The 15,059-nt window shown below is 40.2% G+C and overlaps 1 protein-coding gene across 2 annotated transcripts in view; it reads right to left on the minus strand.

Annotated features, from left to right (window-relative positions):
- RAP1A (RAP1A, member of RAS oncogene family) overlaps positions 1-11,654 on the minus strand; it is a 58,559-nt gene extending 46,905 nt beyond the window's left edge. Inside the window, exons 1-2 of one of the 2 annotated variants that reach the window (XM_016124376.2) lie at positions 11,544-11,654; positions 4,348-4,437 (exon numbers count right to left, since the gene is read on the minus strand). The gene's annotated coding sequence lies outside the window, so the exon portion shown is untranslated. The remainder of the gene's footprint in view (positions 1-4,347; positions 4,438-11,543) is intronic. The other variant, XM_016124375.2, reaches the window with a different exon arrangement.
- Between the last annotated feature and the right edge of the window lie 3,405 nt (positions 11,655-15,059).

Genomic DNA, 15,059 nt, shown 5'->3' on the forward strand with positions numbered 1-15,059 from the left:
TAGGCTGCTCGCAATACTAAAAATAATTCATTTCTACATCTGCATACCCCTGGGAAAACATTTATGTACCGTAAGTTAGTGATTTTCTATGTCTGGAGAAACTACTGGTTACCCTATAGATTCGTTTTAAGCCGTTATCATTAGTAACACCATCTTTGAAGTTACACACATTTATCCATTAAAGTAGGTACTAATATCCTGTGGCCTCCCATTATTTCTAAGAACAAAATCCAAATCTTTCGCCAGCAACTTATGTGATCTGTCCCTTGCCAACCTCATCTACCAATCTCTTCTCAGCTTAGCACAATGGTCTTCTCCAACCTGACTAGCTGCTTTCCACTTTAAGGTTTTTGTACCAATTGAGTCCTCAGCTTGGTTCACTTTTCTTGCAGATGGTCACAGCTGGCTTTTTGTCATTTGAGTCTCTTATTAAATACCATCATCTTGGAGCTTTTCCTCAACACTCAATCTAAACCGTTCCATCACAATCATTTTATCCTGTTACAGCTTCTTCACGGCACTTGTGACCTCTGAAATGATCTTGCTCACTTATGTTTGTTTACCATTTCTTTCCACCACCACCAAACCCCACTGGTACAAAGAACTCCATGAGAGCAAGTCTTATTAACTGCTCTATCTCCAGTTCCTAGACTAGTATCAGACACCCAACAATCATTCAATAAATATTTGCTGGATAACTTAAACCAAACTGTTTAAGATTATTTGTGGGATGGTTTCTGAGTTCTTAATTAAGAACTTATATTTAGCATTCAAAAGGAATAAGAAAAAATGTTCTTTTGATAAAAAGAATAAGAAAAATGTATACTATATTCTAGTCGACCAGTAGGTTTTATGTTCTTTTATTTTAATCCTTTGGTATAGAATATGAAAGTCTATTAATGTTTCACGCACTTCATGTCACCTCATGTAAAACTGAATGAATTTTTAAATTTTCAGTTTTACTGAGGTATAACTGACATAAAATTGAGTTTTAAATAACTTTTATAATGTATTATCATTAATTTTTAAATAATTTCTTACAACAACATATCGTGAGCTGCTAGCCACTCAATCTAATAACTTATTTTTCCTGCCAAGAATCAAGGCGGCTTCTAAGAATGGAAGACATACACACTGGGAAAGCCACAGCTGCCATCACAGTGACAGTGCCAGAATGGCCCAACCCAGGGAAGATCCTGTCCTCAGCTATGGCTGGGGAGGAGGAAGGAAGGGTAAGAGCAGTCAGTCCTAGGAGAATTATTGTAGTTCAGATTTCTGTTGACAAACAGAAATATCTTTGAACCAATTCAAAATACTCAACTGGAATCTTATAGTTGGTGGCATTAAATAATTGTTTTGAATCCTGAGGTCTCCTTAGTAAACGAAATATCATCCAATTTACCAGATCTGGGTTTCTGCGGTTTCACATAAGAAAAACAGTTATTTGTAAAAAGTAACACACAATCCCCAATATTATGCGCTACATTTACTTATTATGATTATGTGCTGCTTTATAATGGGAATACATTCCAAGAAGTGCATCATTTGACAAGTTCATCACTGTGTAAACACCGAGTGCACTTACACAAACCTAGATGATCTAGTCTACTACACACCTAGGGTGCATGGGACGGCCTATTGCTTTGAGGCTACGAGCCTGTAGAGCACATTACTGGACTGAATACTGGAGGTAACTAACAGAATGGTAAGTATCTGTATATCTAAACATAAAAAAGTACAGTAAAAATATGGTATGAAACAGTGGTACACCTGTATAGGTCACTTACCATGAATGGCACTTAAAGGACTGAAGTTGCTCTGGGTGAGTCAGTGAGCGGTAAGTGTGCAGGACATTACCGTCCACTACTGTAGACTTTATACACACTGCACAGTTGAGCTACACTAACTTTTAAAATAACACTAAATTAACTCAAGCACAAGACAGTGATACAATCAAAGAACACAGTATATGAGGTGTATGAGGCGGATGCTAGCATAATCTGGCATAGTGTTTTACAGCAAACTTTTTTAATAGAAAGAATACACTCTAAAACAAAAATAAAAAGTAGAGCATAAGAAATATATAAACCAGTACATAGTTGTTTATTATCAAATATCATGTACTGTACATGATTGTACATGCTATACTTTTCTACAACTGGCAATGCAGATTTGTTTACAGCAGCATCAGCACGGAGGAATGGGTTTCGATAAGACATTAGGCAAAAGGAATTTTTCAGCTCCATAATTTTATGGGACCACCATCTTATATGTGATCTGTCATTGACAGAAATATTATGTGGCTCGTGACTGCAATTTAAAAATATTTTCAAGGTACTTTTAAAGGGAAGAGAGTTGAATAACAATCAACAACAAGAACTTTATTTCTGAGTTTAAAAAATATTTGAAAACTAAAAGAAACATTTAGAAAAGTATAACAACCCAAAGGTTTAAAAAATGCAAATAACTTATATCACAAGCTTGTATCTAATTTTTTTTTAAATGGGGGTTGCTTTTTTCTCAACATAATATTAAAGGAAGACGGCGAATAGATAATTCACAGCTTATGTGAGTTTACTGATCAGTCAAAAAGAAATATTAATATCAACCTTTAAGCTAAACTTGCTTACATTCAGCCAAGCGGAAAGTACAATTAGCATAGAGCTACAGCTAGGAACAAAAATAACTAAGAATATCATTTGCAAACTATTTTAATTAAGAAATTAAGGGAAAAGGAGAGAAGACCAAAAGTTATATTTTTTCTAAAGATCATAGACTCAATTTCCTATTTTCCATTGCTCCATATTTCACTGCCCTCAACATTCTAACTAAGCTGCTTAACAAACAAGAAGTCTATACTTCACTTTTCATCACTTCTGCTCACACAACGGATGTTTCTAAAGTCCAGTCACGTTCACAAACGCTGGAAAGACAACACGCCTAAGAATTTCACCTTACAGTGAAGTTTTTTAAAGATAATGCCCCCTAGACTAAATACAATGTCTAAAAGTGAGGATTCCTTGCTAAAAACTTAAAATAGTAAATAAGTAAAATTTCTGAGGAAACTATAAATTTGTCAAAAGAATAGCATAAACATATATTTTTCACTGGTGAAGTAACAAGAATCTTTTACCTTTCAATTTAAAAAAAAAAGTAGCAACAACCACAGTGTACTGCATCCCAGCCTCTCTCAGAGGCTGCCTAACTCCACGTAGGCCACCTCTTAGCCTCAGACTCTTTCTTTTGAATTTCATCTCCAAACTGGGTACTCTTGAGAAGATCCAGAAATCTTCACAGCAGTCACTCCCAGTGACTCCCCATAAACCTCCCCTCGTTTTCCTTTAAATGCTCACACCTTGCCTTGCCTATGTTATTGAACCAGCCTCCCTGTCTTCAGACTCTTCAATTCATTCTGTGTTCTGTAGCCAGATTCATCTTCCAGAAGATGAAGTCATATTCCTCAAATCAAAACTTGCACTCCTGAATAAAGTCTAAACCTCTCAACCTAGCATTCAACGACTACCAAAATCTAGCCCCAATCAATCTTTATGGCCTTATCGCCATATTTTCTAATTATAAAAGCCTAGGCTTCTGTCAAATTAGTCTCCTGTCCTCCCACTTGCCTTGAACTTTCTACATCGAAGCAAGTCATTTGTGCCACAAAGAATTTCTACCACTCCCTTCCAGCTGCCATTGCTCACGGCCATTTTGCATTTCTACATTCATCACAAAAACAAGACCACACAAATGACATCTCCGGCCCTACCCACAAAAATAAAAAATACCCACCCAAATTTAACAACAATAGCCAGCTTTTATTAAATGCCTACTATGTGCCAAGCAATCCTACAGCATATTTTGAATCCTCTCTACAAGCCTACTAAGTACGTATTATTTTTCTCCTTTTAAATGAGACAAAGTTCAGAAACATCAAATCATATATTCAGTAGTTATCTCAAATCATGTACTTCCTAAGTGGGAAAGCAAGGCTTTGAATTCAGGCTGCCTAATTGCAAAAATTTAGTTTTACATAATATTTCTACTTACTATATAAAAAGCTTTCTCATATTTGTCATTTTAGTAAAGGGGGACATTAAAATGCTATTTCATCCTAAAAAAAGAACAATGTTCAAATAGTAACTGCAAGGAATATCTTTTTATGTCACAAAGATTACTTTTATCTAAAATATTTTCAAAGAAATTCGTTCTAACCAACTTTTTCAAAATGACTGCAAATTACTAAAAATATACTATAACGGTTTTACAGATTAATATGAGGATTTTGTGATTACCACCCGAGAACTGTAAAAGGTATCTATCAAATTGGCAAAGATTGTAAAAACTGACCTACTCAATGTCATTGAAGGTGCAGTGGGACACACTCTGACACAGGGTAACCACCCTCTGATCCAGTTATCCCACTTCTGAGAATCTATCCTAAAAAAAGAAGAAAAAAAAAAACAGATGCAATCAAAGATAAGTGTACAAAAATGTTTGTCCCAGTGTTATTTAAGTAGTATTATTACAAAGGATCAACTTGAAAATCCCACACTAGGAAGGAGACCAATATCCTATTCAGAGAACAAAGCAGGGGCAAAACAGTCTACATAAAAGTATAATTCCAATTTTTAAAAAAATTTTAAAAATCTATATAAGAGGAGGACTAAAAAAATATACATTAAAATGTTTGTAGTAATTATCTCTGGGTGACAGGTTTATGGGTGACTTTCAATTATTTCTTTACACTTGTGTTCTTTTCCTAATTTGCCACAGTGTAACATGAATTATTTTAAACAGGAAAACAATATTTAAGCAGTTATAATTACTGAAAATAATCCTGAACCTAACAAGGACATGTTACTTGGAATTGAAACTACATTTCCTACTTCAAAGAAAATATCAAATTTTTGTTTCCCGCTTCTGTTATGCCTGAGTTTACTTTCAGATTATGTAAATGCCATCCAAAACTCAGTAGTGTTCATGAAACTGCACAAGGTTCATCATCTAAAAGTCAGCCAATGCTCCAAGAGAAAGCACCACAGTTAAATGAACTGTTTTATTGTATGTCTATTTACAAGAACAAACGTCCAATTAAACCTAACTCAAAACATGCAAAATGGAAAAATCAGAAAAACTATTTTCATTTTGCAAATTAACTAAATATACCATTGTTGCCTTATAAGTACATCGCAGTTAGGTCTGGAGGGGGAAACTTGAAAATAAAGCTGGCAAGCTACCAACATTCACTAAAAATGCACACTGATGCATTTTATCTATATGCACATTTCTGTTCTAGTGGATAGTTAACTTCAGTGGCACAGGATAACTTTAATCAGTGTAAAAAATTATTAAGCTGTACTACCAAAAAAAAAAAAAAAAAAAAGCACAACTCACATTAAACATACAATTAAAACTGCTAGCTGCACAAGGAAAAATCTTCCCTCCAGTGTGCCATATATGCAGAACGGCAATTTGGGAAGAAAAAAAAAAAAAAAGCCGTGAACTGAAGTAAAATAGGCAGTAGTAGAGCAAATAATTTTTATTTCACTATATTTTAAACTACTGGGAAACTGGTTTGCTCTAGTGCTAAAAAGCTGTTAGAAAATAAGACCACAAAGACAGTTGTTCAACAAGTAACAGAGAATTTAAAATGTTTTAATTAGAAAATGAATATCATCCTATTTTTATTCTACCATGAAAATACATTTATTTATAAAACATATGTCAGGTTTGGCAATCAAAATAAATTAGTAGACTATAAATTCCTTAAATAGAAACTACAGTCTCACATCTCAGTTTCCATCAAAGAGTCTAATATTGGGTCACTCAAACATCTGTTCAATGACTGATTCTGAAATCTATTAATAAAATTATGCAACATTTTCACAAGCATACAATGGAATTTAAAAAAGGTATTTCAAAAGACATCAATGATTTCAGCTAGATACTAAAAACTACATAAAATCCACAGATTAAATTTCAACTGCTAAAATAATTAAGTTATGGTTGCTTCCTTAATGTTCTAGAATTCTTGTCTAGAATGAAATGATTCTATTTATAAATGAATTTTAAAATATCACTGAAAATAGAGTGAATGAATTTACTCTCCGGATTACACATCTGACACTTCTGAAATGTTCAGTCTGCAGTAAGAGAGAATTTCCTACTACCGCTAATTTAGAATCTTACGAGTGGCATTGGGATATGTCCAAAGAAACAGTTGTAGCCAGTTCTTTGTGCTTCTCTAACTTTACACCTTTGTAGTTAATAACTAAACTACAGTTCTATCCTGCGCAAAGTTATTTTTTACGACCAGAATAAGTAAATACAACATAGCAAACAACCATAAATGTGATAGGTATATATATGCTTGTGAGTTCAATGTAAGGCACTTTTAATTAATCCAACATCTTTTATCTGTTATAATGCAGTTTGGTAAATTCCTATTCTTATAAAATATAGCCTGATTTAAATATATTCTGAAACTAAACATGGATTGCATATTTAATTCCAAATTTGGTTAATTTTACCATGCTACACTTTGAACCACTCTCTAACAATGTGAAGCAAATAGTCTAGAAATAGGAATGTATCTGGGAAAATTGAATATGCAAAGAAATTTTTTTTCCAGGTTTATCTAACCTAAATTTATACAGCCTAAATAAATAAGTCATTAGTACAAAAAAAAAGCCATTAACTTGTCTAATGTTGAAGTTAATTTCATAGAACATAATTAATCCTCCATGTATGTATCAAATACTTCTGAAAATTATAGTAAAATATTTTTTGACCACTTATAAAAATACACAATTTCTTGTTTCAACGCCACCTTAATCATCACACACAATTTCCTTTTCTCACTGGTGCATGCATGCGCCTTCTACCTCTAAAAGGCCTATTTTTAAGCAGAAATTAGAGCATGGCATAGTTCTCTGTTGAACTGCTTTCTTGGTCAGAATATCATGATAAGCTAAACTTACAGGTTCAATACTCATCTAGATCATTTAACTTTGAAACAAACTGCCCTCTTAACTAGTTATCTCAAAACCCTGGTTGAAGGGGACTGAAGAGAGAGAGTATGAATCATTCAACGTAAACCCATACTATCAGAAAAATTCAAAATGTGAATGAGCCAATGATATCTCTGTACATAAGACGGAAAAGCACATAAAAATAACCCCAAATTTCAATTACAAAAAGGAAAAAAAACAGATACTGCATCTACCACAGTAATATATGAAAGCTTAAGTATTTTTATGTTTAACACTAATCTTTCCCATTCGATGTGACTGGCATTAAGTTAGGCAGCAGTATAAAACAGAATAAGCAGAAAATACTTGGAAATATGCCATAACTCTTTTTAAAATTGATGAGTTTAATTAGAAAAGGAACATTAGGAGGAAGTAAGTTTATGTTCACAATTTTAAGCCCACGACAACATCAAGATATAAATGCTTTCTATGAGATATTTTTATTGACCCTCTAAAATAAGGGAATTTTAGTACTGGGAGCTTAGAGGTTATCTGAGGTTCAGTGGTCATTTCCTGGGTCCCTAGCATGTAGGGGATGCAGTGCTAGGTGCTTGTAGGTGACTCAGTTAGTTCAACCCACTCAATTTATAGATATTGGTGTTCCCCTGCTCATGCCGAATCAAGCCACCTAGATTTCAGAACCAGAAATGCTGGGCAATGCCCTCGCAGTGGTATAACTTATCAAAACAGACTGGTATCGCCCTCAAAAAATAAATAAAATTTCAAAGATACAATGCTGAACTTATTTAACAGAAACAATACTCTGTGTTCTGAATAATTAAAGAATTACAATTTAAAAATTCAGCTGAAGAGAGTTCTCACCAAAGTACTAGTTGCATAATTTATTGCAAAGAACAAAATATGGGGCTGTCATCATAGTCGTAAAATTCTAAAGACATATAGAACAGAAATTAAATGAACTGCAGATATCATTTAAAAATCTTTGTAAGAAAAAAAGGAATTATCAACATAAAAAGTTAAATGCTTGATTGGAATGCTGATTTTATATAAAAGATCATCAATCACATACTAAGTTCATCGGTGGTAGTGAACACTAGCAAGATTTTAAGTTATTTAACTATTAGATTTTGAAATAAAACAATGTAAACCTCCCAGAGGGCAGAGGTCCTGTCTAATTCATCTCTCTATCCCCAACAATTAGCACCTTGTTAAATGTTGAAGAGAGAGGTGAACTAAAAATATATGAACTCTAAATGCAAGCTACTGGAAAATCAAACCTAAGAATCTACAAGATCTCTTCTATAACTCAAATTATTTTCTAAGTAGTAAATAATAATACTCAATGAAAGTGACACTGCTATGAAACTTAAGGTCAACAACTGTGACTATCACTTTAACTAGTACGACCTACTCTGAAGGAATTCACAGATACACAAAGAACACAAGTATATTCACATACTTTGACTCAGTAGGCCTTCTGGAAATCAATTCCCCAGGAAATATTCCAACAGAAAGAAAATGTTGTATATACAAAAGTGTTCATTTCATTGTTCTTTTAACAGGGGGAAGAGGAAACTACCCACATGCCCAACAGCAGGTAGATGGACTATTTTGCAACCACTGAAAAAGATTTAAAATGAAGATTAACCTCCTCATTGGTCTTCCTGCTTCCTCCACCCTCCCCTCCACCACTCTCCTCCAAGTTGATTTCCACACAAAAGCCAGAATGCTTCAAACTAACTTAAGTCAGAACAGGTCTTCCTTCGACTCAAAAACCTCCAATGGTCTCCCCATCTCACTCAAAATAAAACCCAAAGTCCTCAACATGGCCTACACGGCCTACACGGCCTTACAGTGTGGTCCCAGCTACTTCCCTAACCTCAAGCCAAACTCTCATTTTCCCTCTTGCTTACTGGCCTCCTGGTTGTTCTTAAAAAAAAAAAAAAAAAAAAAAAGGCCACGTACACTGAGGGGTCTTTGCATTTGCAGTTCTCTCTGCCTGTAACCTTGTAACCTTCTTCCTCAAGGGAGCATACATCCCTCACTTCCTTCAGGTCTCTACTCCAGTCTCATGTGTTCCCTGCCTGGCCCTTCCCTGCCAGTGATTCTCTATCACCCTTCTCTACTGCACAGCTCTTATCATCTGACATATTCTATATTTATTTGGTTATGACCCATCTCTCCTGATTAGAACATAAACTCTATGACAGTAAGGACTTTGTTTTATTTCCATAATAGGCATTCAAAAAGCACCTGTTGAATTAACACTGAATGTCGATACAATAATTATTAACTACATTTAAAAGCTCAGAAGAGAACAGGAAAATTGAGTAGTTTCATTTGTGAAGTTTCGAGTGCTGTCATATTGCTCAGAAGTGCATACAATAAAAATCATAAGTCAGTCGTGATTATGATTATAAGCTGCCAAAAGCGACTATAACAGCCTTATTTCCTCAGAAGCCATCAATAACTATTACTGACTGGTAATAGTTATTAATGAGAACTTTCCCCATGAAATGGTAATAACTATCACTCTTAAATCTTGTTCCCAAAAACCCAAAGTTTAATCTGTAAGTGTAAACAGTGTCAGTCCTGAGGCCACACAGAAGGTGAACAAATGCTTTGGAGCAATTTGAATATGGAACTGAGTAATATTCAGGGATTCCAGTTAACTTTTGAGACAGGTAACCATGATTGGCTTCCAAGGGTCCCTGAAACCGACTGTAAAATTTTGTGCATAAATGCCTATTTTTCCTCTGTGGAGTCTACATATTTCATCATATTCTCAAAAGTGTCTGTGGCCTAGAAAAGGTCAAGAATTACTATTTTATATACTGGAAATGAAATGAGATATCCAAATGTAAGCTACTTCTCAAAAGGATAGGAGATATGTAACACCTAGACACTTCTTTGTAACCATTCAATTCATTCAAGAAATACCGAGTGTCTACCATGTGCTAGGCACCGTATGATCCTCAATACCTTACATCTAATCATAGTTTGCAGTACACAATTCAAAATACTGAGGAAACAAGATTCACTGAAACACCAGACTAAAAAAAGAATGTTAACCAGCGCAAGTATAATTTCAAAACAGAAAGTATTATAGGAAATCATAATAAAGACACAAAGGCACTGAGGGCGAGTTAGTGCTTATTATGTCAAAATATGGCAGATTTCAATTACATCAAAAGAATACTACACATACGCATGCCCGCCCTCACACACTGACAGGAAACCAAAAGAAAGTTTCCAAATCCTGTTTCCAGCAGCATCCCTTCTAAGGCTGCCCTTCAGCATGCTTTTGAAGGTAAGAGCCCACATTAAACTAAGAGCTGATAGTTACTGTTACAGTGATAAAAACAGAAATCATCCTCCCACGCCCAGGAAGCAGAAAACTGTGTACACCTGTAAGGCTTTGGCCCATTAACCTCTTGCCCTCTTACTATTCCCTGTCATTTCTTATACTCTCCTTTCTTTAAAGCAATGACAAAACTATCTCCCCCCCCCCAAAAAAAAGAAATACGTAACCGCTCAACGGCGTTCTTTTTCCAAGAGGTCAAAAGGTCCCCTAAACTCTGGTCCTTAGATCTGTAAGGAGATCCTATCTTTTCGGCACCAGTGTCTTCCCCTCGTTTTCTCCCCATAGAAGTAAATTACACAATTCAGCTGAAGACACTGTCCCTTAACTTCCTGAGTGAAAGGGCAAGCGATACTTCTACCAGCCCCAGTTGGTAGAAAGACAAGAACCACACGGACCTCGTCCCTAACAAAATTCAGGGAAGCAGAGACCCAAAAAAGCAATGCCGGAAAGGCGAACACATGGCATGCTACGGAAAACCGGGGAGAAAAGAGGGCGGGAAAGGGGCTGGGAGGTGGGGTGGGACGTGGGGATGTCAGCCCCGTGCACTGAGGGAATAAAGGAAGGCAAAGGAGACCCCAGACCCTGGCAGAAGTGAACACAGAGGGCGACGCTCCCATCTACCCGCCTCTCGCTAGCGGAGGACGGAAAATGCACCCAACCTTCAATCCCCTCTTCGCGTGTCCCCCGAAGGGAGAGCTGGGTTTCAAGGAAGATCTGACCCTAGTCTGGGGACATGCAAGAAGAGGGGAAAAGCAGCGATGTCCAATCTTCTACATCTCCTGCGTGGCGAGGGACGAGGGCACTGTGTCCGGGGAGATGGCGAGGGAAATGGGCTTGGGCCATGACACCTCCGGGAGTTGGAGGGTGGGGGACACAATGTCCTCTTTCTCTCCCACACCCGGCCCGGGCCCCTCCCGTCCGTCTCCCGCAGGCCCGGCCACAGGCGACCCGCTCGGTCCGCGGGCGTGGTTGACTTCGGCCCTGGCGGCGGCGGCCGGGCCTCCCCGGGCCCTGGCCCCTCCCGCCGGCCGGGCCCCCGGGCCGCCGCCCCGGACACCGAGGGAACGCGGAGGAGGAAGGGGGAGCCGGGGACTGACCGGCGACACGAGCCGCCGCAGCCCCGGCGGGGCCGACCCGCGCCCCCCGCTCCCTCCGGGGCCGGCTCCGGCTCCCCGCCCCTCACTCACCCCCCCGGTCCGGCGCCTCCTCCACCGCCGCCTCCTCCGCCTCCCTCCTCTCGGCCGTGGCTCCGGCTCCGGCTCTGCGCGGCGTCGGCGGCGGCGGCCTCGAGAGCGGCGGCGGCGGCGCCTCCAGAACGCGCACGCACGCAGCACGCAGGCCCCGCCCCCCGCTCCGCCCCGCCCCTCCGGGTCGGCGTCGCGGGCCTTCGACCCCGCCTTTCCCCGGCGTCCCGGAGTCTTCTTAACGGGGCCGCGCGGGAAGGGGTGGGGAGAGCTGAGAACGGTGGGGGAGGAGCAGGGAGATCTGGCTCTGCGAAGATGGGGCGGGCCCGGGGGCGCCCAAGGTTCGAAGTAATCTGAAGAAGGGTCTGAAGGTTCAGGGGAAATAGGATCTTGGAGGGAATGTAACCATTTGACAAGCAGTAACTGAACAGCTAGTAGGTGCCAGGTACCGTTCTCAGCGCAGGGGATAAAGTCATAAGCAAGCAAGGGCTGTCGTGGAGCTTGCATTCTCGTGGGGTGGGAGAGAGGAGACAGACAACAAACAAGTAAACAAAAATCCTAGGTAGTGCTAAGTGGTGCGAAAAAAATAAAGCCAGGAATGAGGAGACTTTATAGCTGCCCAGGTATTGCCCCTGAGAGGAAACCTCTGAGCACATACATGTGTGATATGAAGGAAGGAGCTTAGCAAATACCTGGGTGGGGTGGGGTGGGGACAGCCTTTCCAAGCTGAAATAAAATCAGCTGTAAGCTTAGAGGTGGGACTACGCCTGGTATGTTGCAGGAACAACAAAAGGCCAGTCCGGCTCAAGAGAGTCAGCTGGCCAGAGGGCAGTAATAGGCTGCGAGGTGTGTAAGTGGCTAGCTCCTGTGGAGCCTCATGGGATGATATAGAGCTTCAGAAAACCATGGGAGGGTGAACAGAGGAGTGACTGCATCTGATTCACATTTTTAAAAGTTACTCTTGTTAATGCGTGTAAAATACACAACAGGAAAGCACAGATGTCCGCATGGAAACCAGAGAGGAGGCTGTTGACTGTGGGTCCGCGAAGGAACAAAAAGATCATGGATGATTATCAGGTTCAGGTTAGTGGTGATGCCGTTTGATGAGACAGGGAAAGACTCAAAGAGGAGAAAATATGGGATGGAGGAATCAAGAGTTCTGTTTTGTGCATGTTACATTAGGTACTTGGTATACATTCAAATGGAGATGTTAAGTAAACAATCGAATATATGAGTCTGAGATATAAATTTGGGATTCATCAGCACGCAGATGATGATGAAGCCTTAGGTCTATAGAAGATCACTTAGGGAGAGAAAGTAGCTAGGGGAGAGGACTAAGAGGAACTCTAACACTTGGAGATAAAGCAGAAAGGAAGAAGGAGCTGCCAATCAGGTAGGAGGAACACCTAAACAAGGTGGAAAGTTGGTAAATAAGAGAAGTGTTTCAGGAAGGTGGGAGTGATCAGTCTTATCAAACCAAATACTGATGAAGTGAGTAAAATGAGATCTGAGAGTCTGAAGGCTGATTTGGCTTGATGAAGGTGGCTGATGTCCTTGACAAAAGCAGTTTCAATGGGGTCATACAGGAGAAAGTCTGATTAGGGTATGTTAACGAGAGAATGGGAGGTAAGGAAGAGAATTTGTAGCGAGTCCAAAGAGCTCATAAGGAGCTTTGCTATAAAGAGCAACTGAGAACGGGGCAGTAGCAGAGGATTACCTGGGATCAGGAAGGGTATTTTAAGATGGAAGATGCTTTCTCATGTTGGTACGATGGGATGATTCTTCAGGGAGGTACAAGTGATGGTGCAAAAGAGGAGACAACTGGAAATGATTGTCCTCACGTGAGAAGCAATGGGACCTAGCTTAGAAGTAGAGGGTCTGGCGTCGAATAAGAACAAGGACAGTATGTTCACACACTATTTGTGGAGAGAAGGCAAAGTCGGTGGGTGGAAATGAAGGTAGGGCAGGTAGTACATTTGGTGGTCACATGCTCAGGCCATCAAGAAAGCCGAAGGGGGTGAGTGGGAGCTGAAATCTGGCCCCTGTTCTGCCAGCCAAGCTGTGAGGCCACATCAACCTAGAAGAAGGGGCATCTTTACCAACCGCTCCACCTGCAGGGTGGTGCTTTCTAGCAATCCTACGCGTGCGCGCGCACACACACACACACACACGCACAGCACAATTTCCCAGTTCATGCTGAGCACTGCATTTGCCAGCTTTCCCACTGTGCTTCCCTTTACTCTATGCCATAGTGACTGAGGAAGGGCTATTGGCTATTTAAGGATATAGAAGAAGGTGAGAAAGAATTCTCTCGAAGAGTGGAAGAGTTACTAGAGAAGCGTAGCCTGGACACCGCTGAGGGCCCTCTTCAGTTGGTGGTCCTGTGTTTGTAGTGAGACCACTCAGCAGGTTTGTGTGGTTTTTCTCCAGTCACATTCCATTGCTGGGGGTGGGAGGAGGGAGGGGTTGAAGGAGAGTTGGATTGAATTAGAGCTGGATTTTGCTGATGAAAATCAATGAGAAGGGGAAGGGAATGTTTCAGGGAGTGATAATAGTGATAGACCTTGGAATCTAAGCTGGGAGGGAAGAGAGGGCAAGTAAAAAAGCAGTGGGGCCAATGGTTTGGTGGTCCCTGTGGGAAAGAATAGTTCAAGAGGAAGCATTTAATAAGTGGAGGCGAGGGGACTTTCCAAGGATCGAGCATGGGGAAGGGTGAGTGAGGCGGCTGGGAGAGAGGAAGTGAAGGTATCTGCGAGAAAAAAAAAAAAAGGCTCAGGCAGGCGCCTGTAGCTGGGGAAGCAACAATGTCCTTGGGCTTCTGCCTTCCTTTCCCTCCTCTCGGTATGCACGTGAGCCATTGGTCTTGGAGAGGCTAAGGGAGCTGCACCAGCTGGGGATAAACTGAGTGCAGGAGAGAATAAGCCAACGACATGCTACCAGGTCCCTTTATAAGCCTTGGAGCAGCCTATTGGGTGTTTTGCTTTACCCACCCTCTCTTTTCACTGTGGACACCCAAGCATGTAGGCACTTTATCCTGCCTGGTGTTTGACAGAAACTAAACATCTTTAATCCTAAATCCAGCTCCTCCTCTTCTTGACTTCCCTTTTCGGCTCCTGCCACTACCTTCCTCAGTTACTCAATCACCTTGAATCTGTCTTCTTCATCTTTGTACCCAGTTAGTCCTCAAAGTGTAGCAATCTGCACTGTCCAATAGAACATTCTGCCGTGATGAAAATGTTCTTTACCTGCACTGACCAAAGCAGTAATCACACATGGCCAGCGAGCACTTGAAACGTGGCTACTACGATTAAGGAACTGGAGTTTAAACCTTCTTTAACTTTAATGAATTTAAATTAGATTTAAATAGCCACGTGTGACTGGGGCTGTGGTATACCGGACAGGGAGACACAATCGATGCTTCCTACACAACTTCTCTTCCACCTGCCCGCTCTTCTCTGTCTGCATTGCCACCTCCCTGAGTCAAGCACTGATGGCCTCTAGTCTAGATTTTTGCTGTAG

Source organism: Rousettus aegyptiacus, unplaced genomic scaffold (assembly GCF_014176215.1).
Source record: "Rousettus aegyptiacus isolate mRouAeg1 unplaced genomic scaffold, mRouAeg1.p scaffold_m13_p_17, whole genome shotgun sequence".
NCBI classification, from domain to species: Eukaryota; Metazoa; Chordata; class Mammalia; order Chiroptera; family Pteropodidae; genus Rousettus; species Rousettus aegyptiacus.